Source organism: Panthera tigris, chromosome D3 (assembly GCF_018350195.1).
Source record: "Panthera tigris isolate Pti1 chromosome D3, P.tigris_Pti1_mat1.1, whole genome shotgun sequence".
Classification (NCBI taxonomy): domain Eukaryota; kingdom Metazoa; phylum Chordata; class Mammalia; order Carnivora; family Felidae; genus Panthera; species Panthera tigris.
In genome coordinates this window covers 33,851,568-33,861,271 of record NC_056671.1, presented here as the reverse complement: position 1 = coordinate 33,861,271, position 9,704 = coordinate 33,851,568, and positions in this window count along the sequence as shown.

The following is a 9,704-nucleotide window of genomic DNA, read 5'->3' as shown; positions in this document are numbered from 1 at the left end:
CTCAGCTCGCTTTGCCTTTGGTGGTCCACTTTGGGAGGGGCCCTGCAGCACCAGGAGGGAGGCCGACCCGTTGGAGGGATGGATCCACAGAAGCACAGTGTTGGGTGTTTGTGCGGTGCAAGCAAGTTCACTGATGGGAACTGGTTCCCTTGTGGATTTTGGCTGGGGGATGGGTGAGGGAGATGGCTCTGGTGAGCGCCTTTGTTCCTCCCCCCCAAGCTGAGCTCTGTCATCTGGGGCTCAACAACTCTCCCTCTGGTTGTCCTCTAGCCCTCCCATTCTCCGAGTAGAGCTGTTAACTTATAACTTCCAGATGTTAAGTCCTGCTTGCTGTCCAAACACACTCTGTCTGGCCCCTCTGCTTTTGCAAGCCAGACTGGGGGCTCTGCTTTGCTTTGCCAGTGAGCTGCCCCTCCACCCCGGCTCCCTCCTGCCAGTCCGTGTAGCGTGCACAGCCTCTCCGCCCTTCCTACCCACTTTTGTGGGCCTCTTGTCTATGCTTGGCTCCGGAGAATCCGTTTTGCTAGTCTTCCGGTGGTTTTCTGGGTTATTTAGGCAGGTGTGGGTGGAATCTAAGTGATCAGCAGGACGCGGTGAGCCCAGTGTCATCCTATGCCTCCATCTTCCTCCTAACTCCGGTCTGATTCTGCTTTTTGTTTGTTTATTCATTTGTTTTGCTTTGTGGATTCCACATATGAGTGAAATCTGACATTCTTAGTCTGACTTATTTCACTTAGCACAATACCTTCTAGGTCCATCCATTATTGTGCTTTTAAAATCGTGGAATCTTTATTGATGCCATTTCTCTGAATTTGCATCTTCTGTACTGTTCTCCTGATAAATCTGGCTAGAGTGTTATCAATTTTATTGATAGTCTCAAAGACACAGCTTTAATTTCACTGATTGTTCTCTGCTCGTTTTCCATTGTTTTCTGTATTCCATTGATTTCTGACCTTTATTATTCCTTTATTCTGCTTACTTTATGTTTAGCTGGCTCTTCTTTTTTTTGTTTCTTATGGATGGTAGAAACAGGTTATTCATTTGAAACCTTTCTTTTCTACTTAAGGTGATTGATGCTATATGTATTACTCTAAGAATTGCTTTAGCTGTATTCTATAAATTTGATATTTTACGTTTTCCTTTTTATTTTAGTTCACAGTACTTTGCCATATCTATTTTGGTTTACCCTTTGACAGATGGGTTACTTAGAAGTTTGTTGGTTTCCAAACGTTTGGGGGATTTCCAGAAGTCTTCATGTTATCGATTTTTAGTTTGCTTCCTTGGTAGTCAGAGAATGTATTTTGTATGACTTGAGTACTTTTCAATTTATGTAAACTTATTTTAAAGTCTTGAAGATGGCCCACCTTAGTGTATGCTCTGTATGCATTTGAATGGAAGATTTATTCTGCTCTTGTTGAGTGGATAATTTTATAAATGTTGATTAAGTCAAGCTGGTAAATAATGTTATTCAGCTTTTCTATCTCCTTACTTATTTTTGTCCTCTTGTTTCATCAATTATTGAGGGTTGCTGAAATTTCTGACTGTAATGGTGGATTTATGTCTTTCACCTTATTTTTACCAAGTTTGGCTGCTGCTGTTTTGAATCTCTGTGATTAGGTACATAAACCTTTGGGATGTATACATCTTCTTGATGAATTGATTCATTATTACAAAATAATCATCTTTATCCTTGTAATAGTCTTTGCTCTAAAATCTTCCTTGCCTGAATGAGAAAGAATGAAATCTGGCCTTTTGTAGCAACGTGGATGGAACTGGAGAGTGTTATGCTAAGTGAATTAAGTCATACAGAGAAAGACAGATACCGTATGTTTTCACTCTTACGTGGATCCTGAGAAACTTAACAGAAGACCGTGGGGGAGGGGAAGGAAGAAAAAAGTTAGAGAGGGAGGGACCCAAACCATAAGAGACTCTTAAAAACTGAGAACAATCTGAGGGTTGATGGGGAGGGTGGGAGGGAGGGGAGGGTGGGTGATGGGCATTGAGGAGGGCACCTGTTGGGATGAGCACTGGGTGTTGTATGGAAACCCATTTGACAATACATTTCATATTATAAAGTAAAATAAAATAAAACTAAAAATATAAAAAATAAAATAAAATCTGCCTTGCCTGAAATTAATGTAGCCACTCCAGCTTTCTTATCTGTGGGAGCATGACATATCTTTTTTCATCCTTTCAATTCAATTTAATAGTCTGTATATTTAAAGTGTTTTCTTTGTAAGCCTCATGTACTTGTCTTGCTATGTCTAAATCCCATTTGATAGCCTCTGCCTTTTCTTTTGTATAGACAATCTACATTTCACTGTACTTCACATATTAACATGTGACCATTGTTATTGAGTTTCAACTACCGTCTTGCTATTTGTGCTGATGATTTTCCCTCTACTTCTTCCTTTTAGCCGAATTCGTATATTTATAATTCCATTTTATCTTCTCTCCTTGCATCTTCGCTGTAACATTGTGTTTTGTTATTTTAATGGTTGCTTTAGGGGTTATAGTATACATCCTTATCAAAATCTGCTTTCAGACAATATTACATCATTCACATATAGTATAAGAACCTGCCAATGGTATAATTTCATTTTTCCATTCTTGCTCTTTGTGCTATTGTCACATTTTATTTCTATTATAAACCTCATTCTACACTGTTATTATTTCTTTAATGAGTCAATTATTTTTAAAGAGATTGTAAAAAGAAGAAAACTATCTTTTACATTTTTCTCATATTTACCATTCCTGGTGCTCTTTGTTTCTCTGTGTAGATTTGGATTTGTACCTGGTATCCTTTTGTTAGCCTGCAAGATATTTTAAATTGGTGTAGATTTCCAGGTTGACATTTTTTTTCCTTTTATTGATATTGTTCTAACCTCGTCTGTTTATATTACTTCTCACAAGACATTTATAGTCGTTCTGATTTTTGTTTCTCTGTATGTAATGTATTTCTTCATTCTGGCTCTTTTTAGATTTTTCCTTTGGTTATTAGCGTGAATGAAATTATGACATGCCTTGGGGTACTTTCCTTCATTTCTAGTGTGCTTGGGTGTTTTTCAGATTCTTGGATTTGTGGATTTACAACTATCACAGTATTTGGAATAATAACATCACTGCTGTTATGCTAGTTTTTCTGTTGTTTGTTTTTCATTTGTGTTTCATTTTGGATCTTTCTGCTGCTATGTATTCAAGTTCACGAATCTTTTGTTTGCAGTGTCTATTTTGCTTTTAATTCCATTCAGCATAATTTTCACCTCAGACATTGCCGTTTCCGTCTCTAACATTTTGATTTGGGTCTTGTATCTTCTGTGTCTTAATATGCTTGATTTTCCCTTTACTTCTTGAACTTACGGAATATACTTGTCATAAATCTTTTAAAGATTTCTTGCCTATTGATCCTATATTCTATGTCATTTCTGGGTCTGTTTGTGATGATTATTTCCTCATTATGAGTCACATTTTCCGGTCTATTTGTATGCATGATATATTTTGATTAGGTGCCGCCGTAATGAAATCTATCTTTTGGGTGCTGGAAACTTTCGGATTTTTTTTTTCCTATACATATTCTTGAGCTTTCCTTTGGGACATAGTGTACTTGGAAACTGATCGATTGTTTCAAGGTTGTGTTTTAGCTTTATTAGATAGAATGAAGCGATATTGAAATAATATTCTTCTGAGTGTCCCATCAGTCTTGTCATTGTCCTATCAATTATATTTTACATTCTGACAGTTGTAAAATATACTTCCAAGCCCCGTGTGAAATTCTAGGGTTTTCCCCTCTTCTACATTAGGGTGGTATTTTACAAGCTTTGGGTAGTTTGTTCCTACTCATGTGTTGGTCAGTACTTTGACAGAAGACTCAAGGAGCCTTCTTCAGATCCCAGAGCTCACTCTTAGTGAAGCATCCTCACCTCTGATGCTCTTTCCCATGAAATTAGCCTCCTCCATTTCCTAGCTTCTCAACTCAGGGAGACCGCCAGCTTTGCCTTGATTCCCCCTTACTTAAGGTGCTTCCTAGAAACTCTCAAGGTAGTAATCTCAGCAATTGTGGGGCTCACAACTTCTATTTCCTCCCTTTTTTGGATCTCCACTTTCTGACTTCCAACGTATGACAATCATTGTTTCATAAATGGCTGGATTTTTAGTTGTTTTGGGAGGGAAGGCAATTGACTCTTGTTCCTCTCTCTTGGGCAGCAAAGTCAATCCATTTTCTTGAATTTGAGAAGGGTAGCTTTGTTGGATATATAATTTTGAATTGAGAGTTTTAATTTTTTTCCAGTGTAAATTATGCTGTTGATACAATGAATTTTGGTCACCATTTTTTTTAATGGATATTGTGATTTATAGAATTTCCTCCTGTATATAAGGTCTTTTATTTCCTGGATAATTTTAAGATTTTTTTTTTTTTCTTTGGTTACCTGCAGTTTGACCACAGTGTGAATAGGTATGGGTTTCCTTATATTTTGGGGGGATGGATTAGGCTTATTGTATTTTTAATTAATGTTTTTCACCAAATTAGTGGAAAATTCTGGTCACTATTTCTTCAAAAAATTTTAAAAAATCCCATTTTCTCCTTTCCTTTTGGGACTCAACTTACATATACACTAATCCTCTTGATGTTATCCCACAAATTATCAAGGCTCTGTTAACTTTTTTCTACATTCCCCCCCCCCCCCCCACAGTTTTCCATTTAGAGTGGGTATTTTCTATTATTCTATCTCCAAGTTCAATGACCATTTCTTGTGCCTTCTATAATTTGATGATAAGCTCAGCTAGTTAATTTTTCACAGTTATAGAACTCCATTTAAAAAATTCCCACTTCTTGGGGTGCCTGGTGGCTCAGTTGGTTAAGCATCTGACTTAGGCTCAGGTCATGATCTCACGATTTGTGGGTTCGAGCCCCGCGTCGGGCTCTGTGCTGACAGCTCAGAGCCTGGAGCCTGCTTCAGATTCTGTGTCTCCTGCTCTCTCTGTCCTTCTCCTTCTCACACTTTGTTTGTCTGTCTCAAAAAATAAGCACTAAAATTTTTTTTAAAAATTCCCATTTCTTGATTTATATTTCCATTTGTTTACTCCTTATGATTATCTTTTCTGGTTACCCTTGGACATTTTTGTTGCTTCAAAGTTCTTATCTGTTCATTTCAACACCTGTATCATCTCAGGATCTATTTTGATTTGCTTCTTTTTTCTGTTGACTATGTTTTTCTTTTTCATTTTATTGTATACTGGACATTGTGGATTACATGATGAAGATTCTGGATTTTATTACTTGAGAATGTTATTTTTTTTTTTTCTGTTGGGCATTTCAGTTATTGGCAGTTCACCTTAAACTTGTGTATGTTTGATTGTACGTTATGTTAGATTGTATCTGTTTCTGTTTTGCTTTTAGTCTTAGGGAAAAATCATAATCATGGGACATAGTTTCTTTTTCTAAGGCATGGCCCTTCTGGGGTTTCAGTTGGTGAGATTCAGTCTCCAAATATTGATTACTTTGTGGTGAGCAGTAGCTGAAATCTCTTCTTAGCTTTCCCCAACTCCTTAGATACTGCTTTTGCAAGGCTCTGGTGTTCTCTTCTGTGCATGCTCTGTTCATGTTTGCTTAGCAAGAATTTAGGTACATTTATATGGCTCTTTGGAGTCTCTCCCCTCTTTAGCTCCCATTTTCCTGGTGTATTCTTCCTCAATTTCTTACTAGTATAGAAATAGTCCTCTTCACCCACTGGTACGACAAGCTGACAATACTGTGGCTTTCTGCTTGAATTTGTTTCTTTGTGCTGCAGAGATTGGAAGGTGTTCTCAGGTGATGAATATAGATCTCATTTTGTGTGGTTCACTTCTTTCAAAAGAAAGAAGAGATTAAAGAAAGCAACCAAGTTACCTCTTTTTTTGTTTATGCTCACTCTCTGTATCCATCAAATAGTTGTTTTGAAAAAATAATATGGAGTCTATATTATTGGCTGGAAGGTTAGTAGGATACATGCTATTAAACCATTAGTGGCACTGTTACTTCTCATGCAATGTTATTTCATTGTTCTATTCCCCCCACCCAGGGTTAATTGCCTCAATATTCCTTTGCTTTTTAAAATATACTTGTCATAAATCCTTCCTCCAAACACTGATGAGAATTATAAAATTCCTCTCAATAGAGGAAAAACACATCTGATGATCTTTCAGATGTATATATTTTCTCCCTTTATGTTATCTCTTCTGGAGCCCTTTATCTTTCTTTTCCAGGATGGGCCCATGTCTCTTTAGGACATTTTTCATCATCATCTTCAGAATTTTGATGAATTTTTTGTCAGTGTTGGATACGTTCCTTACTAATTCCCATATTCTCGGCTACCTTCCTCAGTTTGGTGAAACAAACCTTCTCCAGTAGTTTCATGAGAATGCATGCATAACAGGTAAAATATTTTAAGACTTATATGTCTGAAATGCATTGTTCATTTATTATAACTGATAGCTTGGAGAGAACTATAAAATCATAATTTGGGAAAATACTTTCATCGTTTTCATTTTTCATTGCTGCATTTTCTTCTAGATTTTTGTTGTTGTGGTTCAGAAGTTACATAAATACTTATTCTTGACCACTTTTTCTCTTAAGAATGTTTTTAGATTTTTTTCCCCTAAGATTCTGAGATTTTGTGGTCATGTGATTTTGCATGGGTTGTTATTAATTATGATTATGATTGTTGTTATTTTGCTGTGTACTTTCACCATTCTAAGTGGAATAAATACCAGTGGGTCATAGGGTTTAATTCTTTTTATACGTTTTTGGATGATTTGCTAACTTTTTTTCTCTTTTCACAACTTGTTGGTTTTATTTTAATCATCACGATTGGTGTCCTCTGTAGATGTAAGATATGGTCTTAACACGGTTGACCATTTTTTAAAAACTCCTCTGGAGATGCAAAAGTTAGTTCTAGTTCTCTGGGCTCACTAGGCACAGGGTATTACTTGGATTGGGGAGTTCTCCAGGATCCTTTATGATTCTGTTTCCTTTTTCGTGTATGAAAACAAGTGAGTATTGTTGATCTTATTCCTGTCTTGTGTTTTCTTCAATGGCTGGTAGATGTTAAGAATTTTTTTTTGCCTATACATGCTAAAAGCTTTCCATCTAGTGAATTGCAAACTCTGTTTACTATTTTCCCCCTTGGGTCTGCCACATTATCTGGCAAATGAATCCTTTGTCAAGATGCATTTTGGATTATACTGATTTGAAGTGACATTAGGTCACTTGGATAAAATGCTAGTCTTTTAAGTTAGAGTTCTTATGATATCATTCAGAGTTTTAGATTCTTGATCTGATAGTTCTAAAATCTCTGCCATGTCTGAGTTTGGCTTTGATGGTCTGTCTCTTCAAATTACAGTTTTTATCTTCTAGTATGGCTTATTTTTTTTGTTGTTGAAAGTCAGACATGGTGTATTGGGTAAAAGGAGCTGGGGCAAATAGACCTTTAGTGTGAGGTTTTATGTTTATCTATCTGGCTAGGAGTTCTTCTATGTTTGGTTTGCTATAGTTGTAGGTATCAGAGGCTAAGATTTATTCTGATGTATTTATTCTCATCTCCTCTATTGTTTTTGGGTTTCCCTTAGAGACTGCTTTTTAAATATGGTCTGAAACATGCAGTTCTTTTAGTTTCATCCTCTGTTATTATACAAGAGTCTTACTGATTTGTTGGCAAGGTGTGGGGGTGGGAGAGAAGAAGCAGTCCATAATCCTATGATTATGTGTAGTCATCAATGTCCCTGTGTCCCTTGGTTGTGACCTTCACGAGTACATATCAATTCTCCCTTTTCCCCTGAGGTGAGGCAAGAAGGTCAGAAGGAATTGAAATTGGGCATTTCCTTTTCCCTTGGACAATAAGACTCTGATGAAACCCCACTTGGTTAGGCTCTGGTAAAGTAGTGTCTCTTGAGGGTATACTTCAAAATGGCGACTTTTCCTTTCTTCCTGTCGGAAGCATGAACAGATCGTCTCTGATCTTCACTATGAGAACCTGGTAGGGCTGCTGGAAGTAAAATTTATTAAAAGTATGGGGCCCACTCTAAGTCTGGCCCCCTCTAGAGGTTTTAACTCTTAAACCAGTCCACACTGAGCAATTCATCAATGAGTAAACTGCAGTTTAGGTTCTCCTGCCCCAGTGCTAGTTCCAGGGGTGGGCTTCTCCTCTTGAGCTCCTGCTCCTGCTAGGCGGGGGTTTTCTGCACCTGCCTGTCTGTCTCTCCTCTGTTTCTGGGGTAGTGTTTGCCTATGACCTCAATTCACCGATGGAGCCAAGACGAGTTGTTAATTTTCAGTTTGTTCAGCCTTTTTTTTTTTTTCTTAATTGTTGTAAAGATGGGAGTGATGACATCCACACCCCTTATATGTTGGACCAGAAACAGGAAGTCCTTACATTTGTTTTTGTAAACTGTTTTTGATTTTTGTGTTCGATATTACAGAATGACGACTAAAAGGGGACTGATAAGAATGTCTCTTAATACACATCTGTCCATTTACATTAAAGAGCATGACAGGAAAGCTGATTGGAAGCTGCATGTGTGTGGTTTTGTTAGGGGAATTCATGTGGGATTGTTGATTGCATACCAAATTATTTCACTGAGCCACCCAAAGCACCAGTATTTGTCAGTCTTTGTGACTTTTAGTTTACAGTTCTCTGTGGGGTGTAAGGTGGCCGCCAGTCTTTTGGGTTGAGTGGGAGTAGCAGCCTGTAGGACGCGATGCTTCTAATTTGTTGTTGGCTTATAGCTGTTTGCCTTGGCCCTGCCTTCTGTACTTGATGTTCTGAGGTCCAGAGTCCCTGTGCCTCACTTTTCTTCAGAGAGTAAATCTCTTATCTTCTGCTTGGTAGAAGGAGGTACATGTGGCGAATGAACAGCCTCGTTCACACAACTTCCAACTACTTTTGCTGTTTTCAGCCTACCCCTATCCCAATATCTTCAAAGTTGACTGTAGCCTTTAAATTTCAAGACTTTCTGGAATGTGACTTGACTTGCTTCTTTCTGGTTGTCCTTCTTTAGATAGGCAAGTTTCAGCTTTCTTTACTTGGCTAAATCACTTGCATTTGTCTGTTTGCTTTCCGTATTTCATACACACACACACACACACACACACACACACACACACATATATATATATACTAAATACAATTGGCACATTATATTAGCTTCAGTGTACAGCATAATGATTTGATATTTGTATATATTGTAAAATGATCATCACAATAAATCTAGTTACACCACAGTAAGTCTAGTTAACATGCATCCCCTCATGTAGTTACCAAATATTTTTTTCTTGTGATGAGAATTTTTAAGATTTACTCTCTTAACCATTTTCAAGTATATAATAGAGTGTTGTTAACTTTAGTCACCATGCTGTATATTACATACCCAGGGATCATTTGTTTTATAGTTGGAAGCTCGTACCTTTTGACCTCCTTCACCCATTTGACCCACCCCCAACCCCTGTGTCCAGGAACCACCAATCTGTTCTTTGTTCTTTGAGTTTAGTGTTTTGTTTCGGTTTGTGTTGGTTTGTTTTCCACTTAGAAGTGAGATCATACGGTATTTGTCTTTCTCTGTCTGACTTATTTCACTTAACATAATGTCTTCAGGTTCCATCCATGTTGTTTCAAAAGGCAGGATTTCCTTCTTTTTTATGGCTGAATAGCATTTCTGTGTGTGCTTGTGCA